A 13,782-nucleotide genomic window follows, 5' to 3' on the forward strand; every position below is an offset into this window, starting at 1 on the left:
TACCCGGGATTTTCAACCCAGGTCACTCCCGGGATTTTAGTAACAGACCCCCTTTCACACTACACCTCAAATCCGGGAAAAACCCGGGTATACCCCTTTCACACATAAGTAAGGCTTTTCAAGCATTTCAGTGTTTCATCATTAAAATGGGCAAAAAAAACATCACATGTTTAAAACGGAAAAACCCGGGTAAACCCATTCAGACATAAGCCGGGTATTATACCCGGGAGTTAAATACCGGGAAAAACCCTGGTCAATTGCAGGTGCTCAGTATCCGGGAGTGAAATCCCGGGTATACCCTTTCAGACATACGCTAGTCCCGGGTTTGGGCGCGTTCATGTGAAAAAACCCGGGATTTTCGCGTATGTCTGAAAGGGGTATAAATCTCACCCTATTATTTTAAATCTGATATACGCCATTGGTTTAAATGTTATATACACAATCCATACCTCCCAACATGAGCCATTCCAGAAGGAACAAATTGATATCTACCTGGACTTTCTACCTGGAAGTTATCATTGCATTCACCTGTAGTGAAACACCTTTCTTATCAATGAAATAGTTCAGTACAGGTGATGCCAATCATACTAAGAGTGAAGTCCAGGCACTCTGCCTGCCTGTAATGGCCCATGTTGGGAGATATGCATAATGTACAGTACTACAACACCCCCCCTCTACCCCAAAAGGCTTCATCCGGCCCTCAACCCAAAAGTATACAAAAAAAATGGTAACAAAATAACCTCAGAGGCCGCACAATCCAGTGGTTCGGAACGATGATGGAACAAGATGTCAGAACCCTTGGATTCTGTACCACTACTTCTCAGAGTGTTATTTTATTTATATATAGATGGCATGGTTGCCTACCTGACCCTCTCCTTTAGGGCGGGATGTATTAAAACACATCGCCGCCCTTCGCCGGCTGTCCGCCGCATATGTACTAACATATGCGGCTGGCATCGCGTTGCGGTAACGGAGACCCCCCGCGATACCTGTACTCTGGTCTGCGGGGGGTCTCCGTCACCTTCCAGCCGGCTCCTGATGCCTACACGCCGGGGACAGCTAAGCAGGCTGTCCCCAGCGCCTCCTCCACCCCCCTGCAGCCGGAAGGACGTCCAGCTGCGTTGATAGGGGGAGGAAGGACTTACCATCCGGGGTCCTGGAGGACCTGCAAGAAGGTAAGCCCAAGGGAGGGGGAGAGGGGGGGGGGGGGTCGGCGAGGCGGCGGGGTGCTGCGGGCGGCGAAAAGAAGCCCATAGGCTTCTATAGGGTATCGCCACCCAAAGGTGGCGATACCCTGCCCTGCGATAGCGGTGCGGCCGGGTAATAGTACATAGGAAAATGCGGTAAAACAGGGGTTTTACCGCATTTTCCCTTTAGTACATCCCGCCCTCAGGGAGAAAATGCTCTGTTCCTGGACTTCCCTGGTAATGTAGGATTGCCATCACCTGTGGTGAAACACCTTTCTTAGCAATTACCTAGCTCCCCAGATGGCAACCCTGATATAGATAGATATAGGGATAGATAGATAGATAGACACACACACACACACACACTGCAGGAAAGTGGGTGGCACTCCAACAGACTTGAACTCAATTTATAGAAATGCCTTCAATTTTTCCAACAGCGTTTTGAGGTCCTTAACTCCAACTTCAGGGCCCCAAAATGCCATCGGAAAGTTGAAGACATTTTTATAATTTGATTGCTGCCCACTTTCCTGCATTATTCGTATTGGACGGCCAGGTGTGGTCCTGTGAGGGCACCGCAGCAAGACATTTATCCACATGTGAGTGCCGGACGCTGTCAGTAATATATAAATATATATATATATATATATATATATATATATATATATATGCCGGCAAAGGCAAAATCGCGTTGATCGCGTCGGTCTTGTGCCATTATAATGGCACAAGATGCGATGGACGCGATAAACCACATTTTACATAGGAAACAATGGGAAATGGCCCAATATGGGCCATTTCTCATTTTATATGCCCCCGTCATGGGTATTAATTAATGTCCCCCCATTGTGAACGGCACCCCACGATTGACGCCAACCAGAAGCGTGGCGAGCCCGCGAGGGGCGGAGGTACGCGTCCTCCGACCTTTTCATACCCCTACTATCCACGTCGGCGTGGAGTTGAGAATATAAAGTGTGGCGAGTGCAGCGAGTCCCGCGAGGGGACGCGTATACCTGTGAAGTTATGCGCGTCCGCTCACCACGCTTCGGGCTCGCCACACTTTATATTCTCAACTCCACGCCGACGTGCGATCGGCGCGATTTTTCCGACCCGATCAAAATTGGTGTGGCCGTGCTAGGAAACAAGTACTATATATATATATATATATATATATATATATATATACATACACACACACACACACACACACGGTATATATTATTAACAAGAACAATTATCAGGACTAAGTGTTCTGTCATGTGATTCGCCCAAACGATAAGAGCAGAATAAATAAAGTAATGGGACATTTCCCACTTGTGTGACCAGTGTGTGTATGTGTGTGCTTAGCATATTTTCCATGCATAAAAAAGTGTGAACAATTCCATGCAACCGGTAGAAGACTGTGGTAAGTAAGTTTACTGACAAGTGCACATACAGCTCTGCAGCCTATGCTGGTGACATATATATATATATATATATATATATATATATATATATATATATATAGTCAGTAATAGACAGTAACAGTAATAGAAATGCAAACACACACAAGTGTGCACAGACACACACACATGCATACACACTCACTCACTCACTCACTCACACACACACACACACACGCACGCACTCACATCCTTTGATTTCCTGGCTCCTGTTTTCCCATTTGCAAACTGCTTTGCATTTAAGCATTTAACTCCAAATCGGCTTTTAGCCTCATTCCTCCTCCTCCTCCAGCCCCCACCCGTCTGTCTCCCCCTCCCCAGAAACGTCTCATACCTCGGCAGCAGAAACAGGACACACACAGGGCAGGTGGGAGCAGTACCAGGGGCAGGACACTGGGGCCTGGAACAGGGGCTCTCACAGGTGAGGTGTAAGGGAGGCACAGAGGAGGCACCAAGAGCAACCCGGACAAGTGCATAGAGGGTGCAGGAAGGAGAGGCAACAGGTGGGCACAGAGGTCCGGGAGGGCAGCAGAGATTGCAGCAGCAGAGTGCAGGGGTAAGAAGCCCCCAGGAGGAGGCAGCAGCACAGTGCAGGGGTAAGAAGCACCCAGGAGTAGGCAGTACAAGGAACATTCTGCAGGGGTCATAAGTACTCAGTAACACTTTGCAGTTGCATTTACAACCCAGGAACACAGTGCAGTTGTATTTACAACCCAGGAACACAGTGCAGGGGTAATTACTACCCAGGAACACAGTGCAGGGGTAATTACTACCCAGGAACACAGTGCAGGGGTAATTACTACCCAGGAACACAGTGCAGGGGTAATTACTACCCAGGAACACAGTGCAGGGGTATTTACAACCCAGGAACACAGTGCAGGGGTATTTACAACCCAGGAACACAGTGCAGGGGTAATTACAACCCAGGAACACAGTGCAGGGGTAATTACTACCCAGGAACACAGTGCAGGGGTATTTACAACCCAGGAACACAGTGCAGGGGTAATTACTACCCAGGAACACAGTGCAGAGGCAATTACTACCCAGGAACGCAGTGCAGGGGTAATTACTACCCAGGAACACAGTGCAGGGGTAATTACTACCCAGGAACACAGTGCATGGGTAATAGTAAGTAACACCTCTGAGTGAGGATAGGAGGGGCTGTATCACAGCTTGGGTAACACCATCAGCCTATTGGAGACGAGTAATAACAGCTGAAAAGCAGGACCCTTCCTCCTCAGGTAAGAGATGCCTGGATCATTCTCTATGGGATATGTATTTATCTATGATGTCTGATGTTTATAACTTTATGTGGTGTTTTTATAGAGTTGCTGGATTGTGGGTATGGGCACTGTACAACCGCTGGGGGATTGTTGGTATGGGCACTGTACAACCGCTGGGGGATTGTGGGTATGGGCACTGTACAACCGCTGGGGGATTGTGGGTATGGGCACTGTACAACCGCTGGGGGATTGTGGGTATGGGCACTGTACAACCGCTGGGGGATTGTGGGTATGGGCGCTGTACAACCGCTGGGGGATTGTGGGTATGGGCGCTGTACAACCGCTGGGGGATTGTGGGTATGGGCGCTGTACAACCGCTGGGGGATTGTGGGTATGGGCGCTGTACAACCGCTGGGGGATTGTGGGTATGGGCGCTGTACAACCGCTGGGGGATTGTGGGTATGGGCGCTGTACAACCGCTGGGGGATTGTGGGTATGGGCGCTGTACAACCGCTGGGGGATTGTGGGTATGGGCGCTGTACAACCGCTGGGGGATTGTGGCTATGGGCGCTGTACAACCGCTGGGGGATTGTGGCTATGGGCGCTGTACAACCGCTGGGGGATTTTGGCTATGGGCGCTGTACAACCGCTGGGGGATTGTGGCTATGGGCGCTGTACAACCGCTGGGGGATTGTGGCTATGGGCGCTGTACAACCGCTGGGGGATTGTGGCTATGGGCGCTGTACAACCGCTGGGGGATTGTGGCTATGGGCGCTGTACAACCGCTGGGGGATTGTGGCTATGGGCGCTGTACAACCGCTGGGGGATTGTGGCTATGGGCGCTGTACAACCGCTGGGGGATTGTGGCTATGGGCGCTGTACAACCGCTGGGGGATTGTGGGTATGGGCGCTGTACAACCGCTGGGGGATTGTGGGTATGGGCACTGTACATGTACATCGCTGGAGGATTGTGGGTATGGGCACTGTACACTGCTGGGAGATTGTGGGTATGGGTACTGTACATCGCTGGGAGATTGTGGGTATGGGCACTGTACACCACTGGAGGATTATGGGCACTGTACACCACTGGAGGATTGTGGGTATGGGCACTGTACACCACTGGAGGATTGTGGGCACTGTACACCACTGGAGGATTGTGGGTATGGGTACTGTACACCACTGGAGGATTGTGGGCACTGTACACCACTGGAGGATTGTGGGCACTGTACACCACTGGAGGATTGTGGGCACTGTACACCACTGGAGGATTGTGGGTACTGTACACCACTGGAGGATTGTGGGTATGGGTACTGTACACCACTGGAGGATTGTGGGTATGGGTACTGTACACCACTGGAGGATTGTGGGTATGGGCACTGTACACCCCTGGGGGATTGGGTATGGGCACTGGACATGTACATCGCTGGAGGATTGTGGGTATGTGCACTGCTGGGGGATTGTGGGTATGTGCACTGTGCACCGCTGGGGGATTGTGGGTTTGGGCACTGTACATGTACATCTCTGGGGGATTGTGGGTATGGGCACTATACATGTACATCGCTGGAGGATTGTGGGTATGGGCACTGTACACCTCTGGGGGATTGTGGGTATGGGCACTGTACCCCGCTGGGGGATTGTGGGTATGGGCACTGTACCCCGCTGGGGGATTGCTGCCTCTGGAGTCGTAGGATCTCTTTCCTGGTACTCAGGTGACTGTGATTACACAATGTGCTAGGCCAGAGGTTCCCAATTTTATTTTTGTTTTGAATCGCAGCACCCAAGAATCAAGCATCAGAATTATTTTTCATGGCACCCTTAGGGCAAACGTTAATTATTAGGAACTGTAGAAAAAAATAAAAGTAAGTACATTGTGTTTATAGGTCTTTCTTGGGTTCAGTTTTGTGGTGAGGGACAGGATTTACCTCTGTACACATATTTTACAACGGGAAGCCGCAAGCACTGGTTTTGACTATTATGTTAGCCTCACATTTGTGAATTGTACCTGGACCACCAACCTAAGGCACCCCCAGGGTGCCACAGCACACAGTTTGGGAACCACTGTGCTAAGCAATCTATACTAACATTGTATACCAGGCCCCACACCACCCAGACCCCTAGGTATGCTGTTACTGTATCATCCTGGGCCCTAGTAATGTTACTGTACTATAACACTATATACCATACTAACATAGAACACTACACCCCACATCACCCTGACCCCTGGGCCCACTATTACTGTACTATAACACTATATACCATACTAACATAGAACACTACACCCCACATCATCCTGGTCCCACTATTACTGTACTATTACACTATATACCGTACTCACATAGAACACTACAGCCCCCCATCATCCTGACCCCTGGGCCCACTATTACTGTGCTATTACACTGTATACCGTACTAACATAGAACACTACAGCCCCCCATCATCCTGACCCCTGGGCCCACTATTCCTATACTATATAACGTACTAACATTGAACAGTACTTATATGTTAGTTGGGTGCCCACTAAGGTATTTGCTTAGTTTTCCGCTTCCCCTCGTGGGGCTCTCCGCGCTTCAGGCACGTTGGCTCGCTGCGCTCGCCACACTATATGAAATCAGCTCCATGCGGACATGGATAGTGGGGGTATGAGCGTACTAACTATAGTGGGCGCCCAACTAACATATAAGTACCCATTGAACACTACCTGACCCATGGGCTCACTATTACTGTACTATTACACTATATACCGTACTAACATAGAACACTACACCCTTCATCATCCTGACCCCTGGGCCCATTATTACTCTACTATTACACTATATACAGTACTAACATAGAACACTACACCCTACATCATCCTGACCTCTGGGCCCATTATTACTCTACTATTACACTATATACTAACATAGAACCCTACACCCCACATCACCCTGACCCGTGGGCCTACTATTACATTATATACAATACTAACATAGTACACTACAGCCCACATCATCCTGACCCCTGGGCCTACTATTACTGTAATATTACACTATATACAGTACTAACATAGAACACTACACCCTACATCATCCTGAACTCTGGGCCCATTATTACTCTACTATTACACTATATACTAACATAGACCCCTACACCCCACATCACCCTAAACCCTGGGCCTACTATTACACTATATACAATACTAACATAGTACACTACAGCCCACATAATCCTGACCCCTGGGCCTACTATTACTGTAATATTACAATATATACCGTACTCACATAGAACACTACACCCCACATCATCCTGACCTCTGGGCCTACTATTACTGTACTATTACACAATATACAGTACTAACATAGAACACTATACCCCACATCATCCTGACCCCTGGGCCCACTATTACTGTACTATTACAATATACGTACTAACATAGAACACTGCACCCCACATCATCCTGACCCCTGGGCCCACTATTACTGTACTATTACACTATATACAGTACTAACATAGAACACTACTCCCACATCACCCTGACCCCTGGGCCCACTATTACTGTGCTATTACACTGTATACGTACTAACATAGAACACTACACCCCACATCACCCTGACCCCTGGGCCCACTATTACTGTACTATTACACTATATACAGTACTAACATAGAACACTACACCCCACATCATCCTGACCCCTGGGCCCACTATTACTGTGCTATTACACTGTATACGTACTAACATAGAACACTACACCCCACATCACCCTGGGCCCACTATTACTGTACTATTACAATATACTTACTAACATAGAACACTACACCCCACATCACCCTGGGCCTACTATTACTGTACTATTACACTATATACGTACTAACATAGAACACTACACCCCACATCACCCTGACCCCTGGGCCTACTATTACTGTACTATTACACTATATGCTGTACTAACATAGAACACTACTCCCCAGATCATCACGACCCCTGGGCCCACTATTATTGTACTATTACACTATGGGCCTTATTCTAGTTCACTCTTTCTGACAAAATCCTTCTTAGATGGACAAAACCATGTGCACTGCAGGTGGGGCAGATGTTGCTTGTGCAGAGAGTGTTAAATTTGGGTGGGGTTATACTCCAAAGTGAGATCTATATTGCAGTGTAAAAATAAAGCAGCCAGTATTTACCCTGCACAGAAACAAAATAACTCGCCCAAATCTAATTCTCTCTGCACATTTTACATCTGCCTCCCCCCACTGCAGTGCACCTGGTTTTGTCCATCTAAGAAGGATTTTGTCAGAAAGGGCGGGATGTATTTATATACATCGCCGCCCTTCGCCTGGCAGCCGCCGCGATGCTGCCGCATATATACTAACTCTAACATAGAACACTACACCCCACATCATCCTGACCCCTGGGCCCACTTTTACTGTGCTATTACACTATATACAGTACTAACATAGAACACTACACCCCACATCATCCTGACTCCTGGGCACACTATTACCGTACTCACATAGAACACTACATCCCTCATCATCCTGGGCCCACTATTACTGTACTGTTACACTACATACAGTACTAACATAGAACACTACACCCCACATCACCCTGGGCCCACTATTACTGTACTATTACACTATATACCGTACTAACATGAACACTACACCCCACACCATCCTGACCCCTGGGCCCACTATTACTGTACTAGTACACTATACCGTACTAACATAGAACACTACATCCCTCATCCTGACCCCTGGGCCCACTATTACTGTACTATTACACCATATACTGTACTAACATAGAACACTACACCCCTCATCATCCTGACCCCTGGGCCCAGTTTTACTGTACTATTACACTATATACCGTACTAACATAGAATACTACACCTCTCATCATCCTGACCCCTGGGGCCACTATTACTGAACTCACAGTATATACTGAACTACACTATATACCGTACTCACATAGAACACTACACCCCACATCATCCTGACCACTGGGCCCACTATTACACTATATACCGTAATCACATAGAACACTACATCCCTCATCATCCGGACCCCTCGGCCCACTATTACTGTACTATTACACTATATTTTGTACTAAAATATAACACTACACCCTGACCCCTGGGCCCACTACTACTGTACTATTACACTATATACAGTACTAACATCACCCCAAATCATCCTGACCCCTGGTCCCACTATTACTGTAGTATTACACTATATACCGTACTAACCTAGAACACTACACCCCGCATCATCCTGACCCCTCGGCCCACTATTACTGTACTATTACACTGTATACCGTACTCTCATAGAATACTACACCTCTCATCATCCTGACCCCTCGGCCCACTATTACTGTACTATTACACTATATACCGTACTAACATAGAACACTACACCCCACATCATCCTGACCCCTGGGCCCACTATTACTGTACTATTACACTGTATACCGTACTCTCATAGAATACTACACCTCTCATCATCCTGACCCCTGGGCCCACTATTACTGTACTATTATAGAATAGAATAATAATTTATTGTCACTACAACGTTAAAAAATGTAAAGTGAAATTCACAAGGAAGAGGAGAAGGAAATACTCATATCCAACATTCATATATCACAATTCAAACACAAAATAACAGATGGGAAAAAAATGTTCCGCAACCGGCTAGTGCGGCACCTGTAACGTTTCCCAGAGGGCAACAGGGAGAAAAGAGAATAGCAGGGATGACTTGGGTCTAAAATTATTTTTTTTAGCCTTCGCTTTCCCCCTTCTTAAAAAAATGTCTGCCATCCTAGGCAGGAGTTGGCCAATGACCGTTTCAGCAGCCCTAACTATCCTATCTAGGGATCTACGATCATAGCACTTTGAATTCCCATACCATACCGCAATGGCATAAGACACTCGATTACGCAGCAGTAAAAGTTCATAAGCATAGGCCTAGATAGGCCGGCTGCCCGTAATCTTCGCAGAAAAAAAAAGGCTCTGCTGAGCCTTACCAACTGCCATTGCGGTATGTGTGGACCAGGACAGATCTTCCGAGAATGTAATTGTCACGCCTGGGGAAATTTGTGGACCCGGTACGGACACGGGAACTTCAGGAGTGCCTGGACCTCTGTATAATAAACGTGCTGGACGAATGAGCGGCTGTTGCATGAATGGGTTTATTGATGGTAAACTGTGACAGCAGCAGGAAGTTCACTTGCAAGTATGTCAGCGTCGCCGACACGAGGGTAGGCACTTTGGCGGAGGGTAATACCGGAATGCAGAGGCTTGGAGGACCACCTGGAGTGCGGAATAGGCAGGCTGGATTATACTGGCAGACAGGACTTCAGCAGAAGCTGGTAGCTGAACCGGTAGTTGTGCTGGAATCCAATAGCTGTTTGAAATAGTAACGGAGCACAGAGAACTAGTGGCCACAGTACTAGACTGTGGAGACGTTGCACTGGCAACTTCCTGTACCAGGCCTTCCTCCTAAATACCCCTTAGGGCGGTTCCCATCTGAGTGGGACTTCCTGGACCGAAGTAAGGGCAAAATGGGCTGTTTGCCCATAACCAAGATGGCGCCGCAGGAGTCCAGTGCTCAGAGAGCTATTCCTGGCTCTAAACAGCCCAGACCTTGTCAGCATGCTGGAAGATCGCCCAGCCACACAGGACCAGCGCCAGCACCCTGCACCTCCACCAGTGGGACCCCTCCAGAGCGCCCTCACAGGTATGCCCTGCTGCACCAGCGTCCCCCTGTGGCAGGCCGTGACAGTACCCCCCCCCTTTTAGGGTGGCCTCAGGACACTTCCCGGGTTTCTCTGGGTGTTCCTTGTGAAATTTACGAATTAATGCTGGAGCGTGGATGTCTGAGGCGTACTCCCAGGATCTTTCTTCAGGACCATATCCCTTCCAGTCCAAAAGGTATTGTAGACGTCTATAACGAAAACTGGAGTCCAATATTTCCTTAACTTCAAATTCTTCTCCTCTCTCTGTAAGGATTCTTGGAGGGCGAGGTAGAGTTCTTCGGAACCGATTCAGAACTAAAGGTTTTAACAAGGAAATATGAAATGATGACGGGACTTTGAGATAAGGAGGTAACTTGAGCCTATAGGCTACTGGATTGATGACTTCTACCACAGGGAATGGCCCGATAAAGCGAGGAGCGAACTTCATGGACGGGACCCGTAGCCGCAGATTTTTGGTAGATAGCCATACTTGGTCTCCTATGGACAATCTCGGAACTGCTCTGCGCTTCTTATCAGCCCATCTTTTGTAACGGTTAGAAGATCTCTTTAAATTAGATAGAACTTTGTTCCATATTCTTGAAAAGTGCTTCAATGACTTTGTCACTGCAGGAAGATCCAATGCAGGTATTTCAGGGAACCCAGGAACCTTAGGATGGTTTCCGTAGACGATAAGGAATGGTGAGAACCCGGTTGACGAATGGTAAGTGTTATTATGAGCGAATTCAGCCCATGGCAAATGTTCCACCCAATCATTCTGAGAGGAGGATACATGGATGCGAAGGAAGGTTTCCAGGTCTTGGTTTACACGTTCCGTAGAACCGTTTGACTGTGGGTGATAGGCAGTAGAGTATTGTAATTTTATTTGAAATGCTGAACAGAGGGCTTTCCAAAATCTTGCAACAAATTGAACACCTCGGTCAGACACGATTTCAGAAGGAATCCCATGTAGCTTAAAGATCTCGGAAATGAAGAGTTGAGCCAACTCAGGCGCGGTGGGTAATTTCTTTAATGGGACAAAATGGACCATTTTTGAGAAGCGGTCAATGACGACCCAAATCGTGGTGTAACCTTGGGAGGCAGGCAGATCAGTAATAAAGTCCATCGATAGATGTGTCCATGGACGATGAGGAATGGGTAAGGGCAATAGAACTCCAGCTGGTGGTTGTCTGGACACCTTGTGCTGCGCACACTTGACGCAGGAGGAAATGTAAGTCGTCACATCGGTTTTTAGTGTGGGCCACCAATAGGATCTTTTTAGGAAGTCTACTGTCTTGTGGACCCCGGCATGACCCGTGAATCGGGAGGCATGGGCCCAAGTAATCAGTTTCCTTCGTAGATGGGGAGCGACATAGGTTTTCCCTGTCGGCGGTTGCGGCTGAGTTACGGCAAACACTTTGGACTCTAGGACCGGATGAACCTTCGGTATCTGCTCGTCGGAAGACAGAGAACGGGACAAAGCATCTGCTTTCTGGTTTTGTGATCCTGGTCGGAAGGTTAAGGTGAAATTAAAACGGGTGAAGAACATGGCCCATCGAGCCAGGCGAGGATTGAGTCCTTGGATGTTCTTTAGGAAGATCAAATTGCGATGGTCGGTATAAATGGTGACTGGATGAGTAGCACCCTCCAACAAGTAACGCCACTCCTCCAGGGCTAATTTTACAGCAAGAAGTTCTTGTTCTCCAATGGCATAATTTCTCTCGGCTGGAGAGAACTTTTTTGAAAAGAACCCGCAAGGATGCATTTTGAGGTCCTCGCTCCTTTGAGAGAGGACTGCGCCTACTGCTTCCGAGGATGCGTCCACCTCCAGGAAGAAGGGTTGACTGGTGTCTGGTTGTCTCAGGATGGGAGCTGAGGTGAATGCTTGTTTTAAGGAGCAAAAAGCAGATTCTGCTTCGGGGGTCCACTGAGCTGGATTTGCACCCTTTCGGGTGAGGGCAGTGAGAGGTGCGACCAGGGTAGAAAATCCTCTAATAAACTTCCGGTAATAATTAGAGAAGCCCAGGAATCGCTGGATGGCTTTCAGGGTTGTTGGTCGAGACCAGTTTAGAACGGCTTGTACCTTTTCCGGGTCCATCTTTAGCCCATGTCCCGAGATGATATATCCCAAAAAAGGCATAGAGGATTGTTCAAAGAAACACTTCTCCAACTTACAGTACAAGTGGTTCTCTCGTAACCTCTGGAGAACTTCTCGTACATGACGTCGGTGGGTTTTTAGATTCGAAGAAAAGATCAGGATATCGTCTAAGTAGACTACGACTGATTTATATAGAAGGTCTCTAAAAATTTCATTTACGAAATTCTGGAACACAGCAGGAGCATTGCTGAGTCCAAATGGCATGACCAGATATTCAAAGTGTCCGTCACGGGTATTGAACGCGGTCTTCCATTCATCTCCGGCCCGGATCCGGATCAAATTGTATGCACCACGGAGATCTAATTTGGTGAAGAGCGTTGCTCCTTTAACCCGATCGAACAGTTCTGTAATAAGAGGAAGTGGGTAGCGATTCTTCACAGTGATTGCGTTTAGGCCCCGGTAATCTATGCAGGGTCTCAAGCCTCCATCTTTTTTCTGCACAAAGAAGAATCCTGCCCCTGCTGGTGAGGTTGACGGCCGAATGAAGCCCCTCGCTAGATTCTCTTGGATGTATTCGGACATTGCTTTGGTCTCCGGGAGCGAGAGTGGATAGGTGCGACCCCTCGGGGGATCTTTCCCTGGTAGGAGGTCGATGGGACAGTCCCAGTTCCTGTGTGGGGGTAAAACCTCTGCTGCTCGCTTGCTGAAAACATCGGAATAAGAGACATATGGAGACGGAATTTGCAAGGAGGGAGTGATGGAAACTTTATTAAGGGGTTGAATCTTGGGTAAACATGTGGAAGAACAACACTCTCCCCACGACAGTATTTCCATCCGTTGCCAATCAATATGGGGGTTATGCAGACTTAACCAGGGATAACCTAAAACTATTTGATGCGAGGCTTTCGGGATAACTAAAAACTGAATCTGTTCCCTATGGAGGGCTCCAACATAAACAGGAAGGGAAAAAGTCTGCTGAGTCACCGACCCACAAGAAATTCGACTTCCATCCACGGCAGATAAGGAAATACTTCGGGAGAGGTCTCTGACGGGAATCTTTAGTTGATGAACCAACTCGGCAGTAATAAAGTTTTCTGCGGCTCCAGAATCTAAAAGAGAAAGCACAGTTTTA

General features: G+C 47.9%; 1 protein-coding gene across 1 annotated transcript in view; it reads left to right on the plus strand.

The window, feature by feature from the left end:
• The first annotated feature begins 2,817 nt into the window (after nucleotides 1-2,817).
• GNB3 (G protein subunit beta 3) overlaps nucleotides 2,818-13,782 on the plus strand; it is a 52,324-nt gene continuing 41,359 nt past the window's right edge. The window contains exon 1 of the mRNA XM_083149705.1: nucleotides 2,818-3,864. The gene's annotated coding sequence lies outside the window, so the exon portion shown is untranslated. The remainder of the gene's footprint in view (nucleotides 3,865-13,782) is intronic.

This window comes from Crinia signifera, chromosome 6, assembly GCF_055691185.1.
Source record: "Crinia signifera chromosome 6, ASM5569118v1, whole genome shotgun sequence".
Lineage (NCBI taxonomy): Eukaryota > Metazoa > Chordata > Amphibia > Anura > Myobatrachidae > Crinia > Crinia signifera.